Here is a 9,296-nt window from a genome sequence, read left to right as displayed (position 1 = left end):
GAACTGTGCCTTCACATAGCCCTGCTTCATGTGGTGTAAGCAAAGAGCGTGTACCAGGGATAGGCATCCTGGAGCAGCATTCTGAAAGCAGTGTCTTTGACAACAGGGAAGAGGCAACTGTTTACAGCAATTATCAAGCAAATGTGGTGAGTAGCCCTCTTCCTCACCTGCTTTCCCACCTTCAAACACCCAAGTGCCAACCTCACCAAGCAACTCTGTCAGAGATGCTTGGAGTCCCTGCACTACTGTGGAATATTCAGGGCCAGCCCTGGATGTGGTTACAGGATGACTCACCTCCAAGGTGGCTGGTGGTGACCACTTGGGCATACCAGCAGCAGCCTCTCCCCTCCCCTGAAGAAGCACTGCCTGATGGTGCTTCTTGAGATGGTTCTGAAGTCCCATAGTTAAGAGATGATTGCAGTCTTTCTCTCGACTGATCCAGGACCTACACAGCTGGCACTGTGTGAAGCAGGGAGTCTCTGTTAGTTAGAAGTGCTTCCAGACTTTGGAGGCGGAAGAGCAACCATGCTGACCAGCAGTTGCAGTCACTTCTGAAGCCATCTCCTGTGAGGAGCTCAGGGCAGATGCACCATGTCTTGGGGGAGGGGGACAGGAAGAGATGCCTGAGGGGAAAGGGGTTGAGATGGTAGCACCTTGGGACACACCTCCAAATCTTCCTCTTCTATCCTTTCTGATCTCCTTTCCTGTTCCTCCTCAGAAGGCCTGCTGGGCTTTGAAGGAACCAGAGTCTCTCCTTTAGCTCCTCTAGAAGCCTCTTGGACCCTGGGATGCATTCCAGAGCCAGAACACTCTTGTTCCCAAAACTCACCCCAAAAGACAGCTCAGGCAGCTCCTCCTCCTCTGCTGAGCATCAGCAATGACAACTGGAGGAGGGGCTGCCTGAGCAGCAGATCCCTGCCCAGTTCCTTGTGTGGTACTTTCATTCCACCACTATGGCCAGAGGATGGAGTGGTGGAAGGTGGTCATGGAGTAGTCCTCTGCACAGATAGGAAAGCTACAGCCCTCCCACTCCCCTCTCTAGTAATCTCCTAATCATAGAATCATAGAGTTGGAAGGGGCCATCGAGTCCAACCCCCTGCTCAACGCAGGATCAGCCCAAAGCATCCTAAAGCATCCAAGAAAAGTGTGTATCCAACCTTTGCTTGAAGACTGCCAGTGAGGGGGAGCTCACCACCTCCTTAGGCAGCCTATTCCACTGCTGAACTACTCTGACTGTGAAAAACGTTTTCCTGATATCTAGCCTATATTGTTGTACTTGTAGTTTAAACCCATTACTGTGCGTCCTCTCCTCTGCAGCCAACAGGAACAGCATCCTGCCCTCCTCCAAGTGACAACCTAATCCTTACCCCGAGAGTCCCTGTTGCTCATTGTTACCCTGACTAACCTCTTTCTAACCGTGTGGGGAAGGTATTATGCATCTAACTACCTGCACTGCAGCCTGAACCTAACAGAGTCTGACACCTTTTGATGACCCTCCCATTCCCAAACTAGGTTTCTGTCTTTCAAAAGAGCCTAATCTATCCTTGTTTCAGTTTTTATTTTCTTAGGATTCTTTGGTTGTCCTTTTTGTTTTTAAAAAGTTTTTTAAGGAACTAGTGACTTTCTACACTGAAACCTTACTATGGTTTAATAAACTATCCCTAAGATGCAATAGCAAACCTTTTAAAAACTTTACAGTTCTTTATTAAACTTCCCCTGACAAGATTATATTGGAACAAGCCATCTCCTTCCTGAAATTTGAAAAACTACAGGGCAACCTAAAGGGAAATTTGTGTAAAAGTGCCTACCTTCACTCAAGCTCAGAGAGCTACACATTGCTTTTTAAAAAGTTAATCTAGACTATTATATCACTGTTTTGAAAACAACCTTGAACATAGAACTGTGAACCCAACAACCCCTTCCACCTTCTAGAAATTAAAGGGAAGAAATACATGTGGGGGAATCTACTGGGGGAAAAGGCAAGAAAAGAAGAGAAAGCAAGAAGAACCTGAACCAAAAGCCTCCATACATAAAACCAGACCAAAATAAAGGGGGGGGGATGCAAAAAAGCACACCTCCTAAAAAGAAGGGGAAAATCAATGAAGGATGGTGAAGGGAGGGGGAGAGAGAAAGAATTCAAGTAAAATAAGAACATTTAAAAACCAAACGTAACTGCCCACAAGACCCCAAAACCAAGCATAACTGCCCACAACCCCCCCCAAAGAGGCATAAGAATAAGTGAGTCAAGTCTTAAAGCAATTCTAAGGATGTGGGTCAGAATGAGACAGATTTTAGAATATGGCCAAACATGAACCTCGACATCTTTTGAAACAGGGTTCTTATTTCTCTAAGACAGATTCTGCACTGTCATTTATTTGACTATAGGAATGTCTTTATAGGCATGTGAATTTAGGACTGTACAATTCCTAACAAGTTTAAAGACGTTGTTTCCATTTATTAAAGCAGTTTAAAATTAGCCAGTCTAATGCCTTCAGTATGGAATGTCTGCAGTAAAATACCATATTGCCAGAGAGCAGTGCCCTCTATTGGACAGGCATAGAAATTGGATCATGTTTTGAGCACATTTTTAGGAAGCAAATAAAACAGGAAACTTCATGAAGCTGCTACTGAATCCTCACTAATCTCCATCCTCCCTGCCTTCACTGACTGATATCTTTGGTACTCATTAGCTCCGATATTTAATTTATTGTCTCCTTCTATATATTTTAAAGGATAGAAAGAAGTTTGACACAGTTAACTACTGATCAGATCACTGTTCAATTTGATGTACAAAGTAAAGTGAAGGTAGACTGTGTCTGAGCACATGTAGAGAGCTTTTATCTCCAAAGAGTAACAACTACCTCTGAATAAGCTGTGCTTGTATCAAACATACATTTGAATATGCTTCTCTTTGAAATTAATGGAGAACAGACAATTTGATGTATATTGTGATTGGATCTGAGGTTTCTGCACCAGCAAGTGATAACTGCAAAGAATCTAGCTGGGGTAAGGAGAAAGACTTCCAGCACAAAGGACATAATTTCTAGGCAGGACTCAGCTCTAGGACATCTCTACACAGAACTACAACACAGGGCAAGATTAGAAGAGGACAGAAAGTGACAGAGAAAGTAAGAAGTGGTCAGATACCATGGTGAGTGTGCAGATGGTGGCAGGAAGTGGCAGGCTCCCTTGAAAAATTAATGTTTTAGCAGGGGACTGAAGTAGCAAATTATTCGGGAATGACTGTAAGCCTGGAATGAAGGGAAAAAACCCTTGTTGGCGAATGAAAGATAATGTTCATTGCAGATACAGATTATGGCTTGTAGAGACCTTAAATGGTCGAACAGCCTCCGGGCGATAGTATTATGCAAGTCAATTTTAAATCTAAATAAAAGTGTTAAAAATAGAAGCCACTATTCCCTTATAAAACGTAAAAAATGCAGTAATGCTGTGAAACCTTTTTTAAAAAAATGGCACACATTTCAATAAAACCTGCTTAATAGGGTACAGCCTCCCAGCCCAAGAATGTTCTTCTCATAATCTTTCTCTGCAGCATCATAGCCCTTTTGATTTGGGAAATAAACACTGGCCTTGTGCCACTTCCAGCTTCTCATAAAGTAGACTGTTCCCTGCCAAAGCTCCTGCCTTCAAAAAATCCTCTCTCTCTCTCTCAAGATACACAAACACTTTCTGGTTATCTTGATCTCATTGGAGGTGCCTGAGAGAAAGCTTCCTTGTCATACCCCATTCCATGTTTAGCCAGCGCATATGTACACAAGTGATGCCACAAATGGGCAGTGGCAGTAATAGCACTTGTTGCATTTTTACCTTGCCCTGCTTCTAGGGAGTGGTTTTTCCCTTCTTTCATTTTATCCTCACAATGACCCCGTGAGATAGCTTATGGTAGCCCAAGGACACACAACACTCTTGATGGCAGAGGAAGGATTTGAACCTAGGGATCTTCTTTCCTGCTCCAACATACTGAGCACCCCAATGGTTCCCAAGTAGGAGCATGTTTGGAGTGAAACTTTATGGATGCTTACTTCAGGCATAACCTGGATGGGGATGCAAAATAACCCTTGATGGTGACTTAAGGATATTTAATGTTTACATCGTTTTTCCAAGGTAGGAAATAAAAATAGCACCTTCTTGAGAGGGCAGGCCTAGGTCCAGTGGCACCTTTAAAGCTTTGGACAGACTTTGTGCCATCAGCACTACACAGTGAAGCACATTCAGCTATTGAATACTGCTGCAAGTGGAGGAAAGTGTCTGAGACTGGCCAGATTAGACATGCTGGAATAAGCAGTGTGTGTGTGGGGTGGTGTTGGTGGTGGTCAGATGTTGGTTTTACCCTAAAGCTTCTCAGCTGAAGGACAGAAAGCAGGAGCTATAAGAATTCTGGGGAGTACTGCGTTGTCTGAGCTCTCCTCCAAGGCCAACATTTTGTCCTTGGGAAAATGCAGGGGCTGCACAGAAGCTGCAGAGATCACGCTTGCATGGAGAAGGGCCTAAATTCAGTCCCTTGCACATCCACTTAAAGGTTGTCTGGTAACCGGGAGAGAGCTCTGCTTGAGACCCTGGAGAATTGCTGCCAGTCAGAATAGACAGATCTAGGTTATATGAATAATTGGTCTAACTCTGTATAAGACAGTTCCTTACATTTAATTAATTGATATCCTTGCCTTTCAAATCCAAAATCCCCCACAAAGGCAGCACACAGGATTTTTTACATTTGTAGCTCATGTTGTTCTACAAGTGATATCGGTGGCTAACTGAATGTTCTGTGGAACAGCTAATACAGTTCTCCCCAATCTCCAGTTTATTAACTTCTTTCTTTTTAATTTTACATTGTTAACTCTGCGATGACCTTTTGTTTCTTTCCTGTATGATCCCACCGCTGGAGTTCTAGCAATATTGATTCTACTTCACTTCTTCCTCCCCTGTCTTCCCATTTGGCGAACTCTTTCTCCTCTGATGAAGAACCAGTCAGAGCCTGGCAAGCTCCCCCCCCTTACTTACTATGTGCAGCCAGGATAGGTCATAGTCACTGGGCTGAAATTTTTTAGGCCAACTCAAAAGGGCAGTTGGAAGATGCTTCATACTGACCAGCTGAATCTAAAGAGAGCATGCTGTTGGGTGGGGGGGTCCATTTCATTCAAACTTTTGGGAACTGCTGTTATAAAGGAATTGACACCCCCTTTTTTCCTTGAATGAATCTACCATTTGTGACAGACAAATTCAACAGGTGAAGCTTTCCAGTAGGGAAACATAGTGATGCAGAAAGCCCTGCCTTTTGAATTTTTGTCACAGTGGCTTGGATTTATGGTCGTCACTGGGACCCACCTGTGAGGGGCATTACTTTAAATACCCACAGAGTTTAAAACCTATTAAACTGAAATAAAAACCTTACACCTAAATTAAAATAGAGTATTAATTGTGAAGCTTGATAACAACGTTGTCTTAAAAATTCAGCCTTTTTGAGACACAGTTCCCAATCTTTAGGGGAGAAATTTAGGCTTGGTCATTTGTTAGTTCAGGTTCAAAATGAAATCCTTTGTTTCTCAGTCAGTGTATACATTAGAGATTTATTTAAAATAATCTGATCACTCTAGATCTGATTAAGCAAAATTTTGCCGAGTAGCACACAGAGCACTGGTACACCCCATAGAAACCAATTCTATATAAGCATACATATCATACCTATTCTACCTAAGTTGACCTTAAGAAAAAAGGTCCACTTTCAAAGCTGCTTGCCAACTAATTTGCCACAAAAGGGGAAAGCAGGTTTCACTGAGGTTATAGGGTATGACCAGTTTATGCAGAACCTTAGTACGTTAGTACCAACACGTTAGGAAACCTTTTGATTCATTTATTCTAATGGCATTATGTAACGCAGATCTGAACATCCCAAAGAATAATTTTTGCACTCTTGTTCTAGGATGTATTTTTGAGTATAAGGCTATTTATTCATGTTATCATTCAATGCTGAAAGCTATCAGTTAGATACAACAGTGAAAAAAATAAAGGTTTATAACAAGAACCTAAATGCAAGCTCTCAGGTCTCACATTGAAACATCCTAAAAATGATTTAAAGTTAAAATCTGCAACTGATCCAGTGGAGCTTTTCTGTGGATGAAAGATTTTGCCTGCTAAATATGACTTTCTTGCCTTTTCCCTCTTGCTACAGCCACAAATGACCCCTGCTCAGATGCTGCTGCTCAGGAATAATCTCCGCAGAAGCAGCATTTTAGGGGCTTTATGGGCTAGGAAGAGATGCAAAAATTACTCTTCATACAAAGAAATCCTATCCATGGAAAAACTCTTCTGGATCCAAATAATAGATTCTGTCCATTAGTACCCCAACATTAATTTTAAAAAATAGTATGGTGTTAGGAATCAGTAGTCACTTCAGATTTTAAACAAAAAAAAAGTGTTTTAATATCATAGTTGGGGAAGATTTAGAAGACAGTGACCAGAGGTGGGTCAGAGTGGCATACCAGTAGCAGTGCAGGTCTGATGTAAGAATGGGCCCATCTCTCCTGAAGTGGCAATAGCAGGTATTCTTCTGCCCGTGTATACAGAAAACCCTGTAGCTGGTGAGTAGGACTGGCAATTCCAAGTTGGTAAATTTCTGGAATTTGGGGGTAGAGTCGAGTCAGTGGGATCTGAGGAGGGGCGGGACATCTGCAGGGAATAATGCCATGGAGTCCATCCTCCAAAACAGCCTTCTTCTCAAGGAGAACTGATCTCTGTCATCTGGAGATCAGCTGTAACTCTGGGATATCTCCGGGTCCCATTAGCTAACAATTAGCTTCTTGCTGTATAGGTTCATTTGAGCCAAAGCTTAGCTTTCATAACCTGGGAAACACTTTTTAGACATCCGTGGTCACTGCTAGATCACCTGATCAAGTCTATCAGAGGAAGAAAAAGTATGGGTGCAAGCTTTCAGCAGAGAGAAAAATGATCTAATATTTTAAATCTAAAATTAGATTTAATGGAAATATGGATTAAAAAAAAGTATTTGTTTTCATTAAAAAAAACTTGGTTTCACAATCATTTGATTTTCTTAACATAAATCTCAGAGTTTTCCTCCCTTTTTTGTATTTGAAGCAGTGCTTAGAAACTTTCAACCAGTTTTGTCCTGATCTACATTATTCATAAAGCATGCTGCTTAATTAAACTGAAAAGCAAAACTGTTAGAAGAATTTCCTTTCACCAGAAGGCATGGTTAATGTAGGAAATTTTTGGCTACAAAGCACTAGAGACCTAGAACAGAAGGATTTAAAAGACAGCTGGGATTAGATTTCTACTGGGCCAAGGAGCTTTATTGCAATAAATATTCAGTCTTAATTAGCAGAATAACCATATTCCAAAATGGACAGTTCTCCATTCATTGGAAGACCGCTGAAGCATTCAACAGGTATAGCTTGTGTTACAGGTTCAAGACAATGGGAGGGGAAACTGCCTTATAGGAAAAGAAATGTCTTCACAATAATATTGTGAGCAGAGACAGTTTGAGGTGTGACATGCCTTCTCTGAGCTAATAATCTGTTGCGTAATCATGACCACCACCATACAGGAGTGTGAAATAGGGCCCTACTGTGGATGCAGGAATGGGGGGATAGGTATGAAATAAAGACACTCCATTGGCTGCTCCTCTCCCCCACTCCCTGGTGATCTTTTGCTTCCTACACAACTGAGCCACAGCACAACACTGAACTGAGAACTGGGCTGAAAGCATGCTAAAGGGCTGTGTGTGTGTGTGTGTGTGTGGGGCTTGTCAGAAGTTAAAATTCACCTCTGCTCCACTTGCCACACAGGCTGTGGGCTAAGCCTCTGCATAGAAGTTATATCTGTAGCCACCCTGCATTTTCTGTTCAAGCTGAAGTGCAAGGTGGTTTTTCCTTTGTTCTGGCTTAAAGTGGAAAATGGGATCAAGATTGCAGGGAGAAATATCAACAACCTCAGATATGCAGATGATACCACTCTATAATGGCAGAAAGTGAAGAGGAACTAAAGAGCCTGTTGATGCGGATGAAGGAGGCGAGTGCAAAAGTTGGCTTGAAACTCAACATCAAGAAAACGAAGATCATGGCATCCGGCCCTCTCAATTCCTGGCAAATAGATGGGGAAGAAATGGAGATAGTGACAGATTTTATTTTCCTGGGCTCCAAGATCACTGCAGATGGGGACTGCAGCAAAGAAATTAAAAGACACTTGCTCCTGGGGAGGAAAGCTATGGCAAATCTAGACAGCATCCTAAAAAGCAGAGACATCACCCTGCCAACAAAAGTGCGTTTAGTCAAGGCTATGGTATTCCCAGTTGCAATGTATGGCTGCGAAAGTTGGACCATAAGGAAGGCCGAGCGTCAAAGAATTGAGGCTTTTGAACTCTGGTGCTGGAGAAGACTCTTGCGAGTCCCTTGGACTGCAAGGCGAACAAACTGGTCAGTCCTAGAGGAGATCAGCCCTGCCCGCTCCTTAGAAGGCCAGATCCTGAAGATGAAACTCAAATACTTTGGCCACCTCATGAGAAGGAAGGTCTCCCTGAAGAAGAGCCTAATGCTGGGAGTGATCGAGGGCAAAAGAAGAAGGAGACGACAGAGAATGAGGTGGCTGGATGGAGTCACTGAAGCAGTAGGTGCAAACATAAATGGACTCCGGGGAATGGTGGAGGACAGGAAGGCCTGGAGGATCATTGTCCATGGGGTCGCGATGGGTCGGACACGACTTTGCACCTAACAACAACAAAACAACAAAAGTGGAAAATCCGTGGCCATCATACTTGTAATGCGTACATGCCATGTGGAAGCAAGGCCATCCAGGACAAAATCCCCATGCTGAAGTGACCATAAACTATGTCCACCATGTTGAGTGAGCTCACATTCTACTGAATGAGCCTCACAGCCTCAACTTAATGTAGGTAAAAGTTGGGTGAGAATTAGGTCAGTCCATAAGATAAGGAAGCACAATGAACTTTGACAGGAGGACCCAGAGCAAATCTCACGGACATCAAAAGGGCTTGCAACATTCATTATCTTAGTCTTGGTTAGTGTTACAGCTGACCTAGCAGGGGTTACCGAGGGGCAGAGGATTGCTGAAATGAAGGCTGTTATTGACCTTTTAAGAAAGCAAACAAACAATATTTCTATCTGACAAGAATCTGTTTCTGCAGCTGTGGATCAGTCAGCCACAGAAGATGGAAACTTTGAGAAGGAAGGCCGCCACTTCCTGCTGTTATGGTCACATACAGATCACCTCCCCGCCAAGAACTGTGACTTCCCTACTTTTGCACA

This window comes from Paroedura picta, chromosome 2 (assembly GCF_049243985.1).
Source record: "Paroedura picta isolate Pp20150507F chromosome 2, Ppicta_v3.0, whole genome shotgun sequence".
Lineage (NCBI taxonomy): Eukaryota > Metazoa > Chordata > Lepidosauria > Squamata > Gekkonidae > Paroedura > Paroedura picta.
This window is presented reverse-complemented; position numbering follows the sequence as displayed.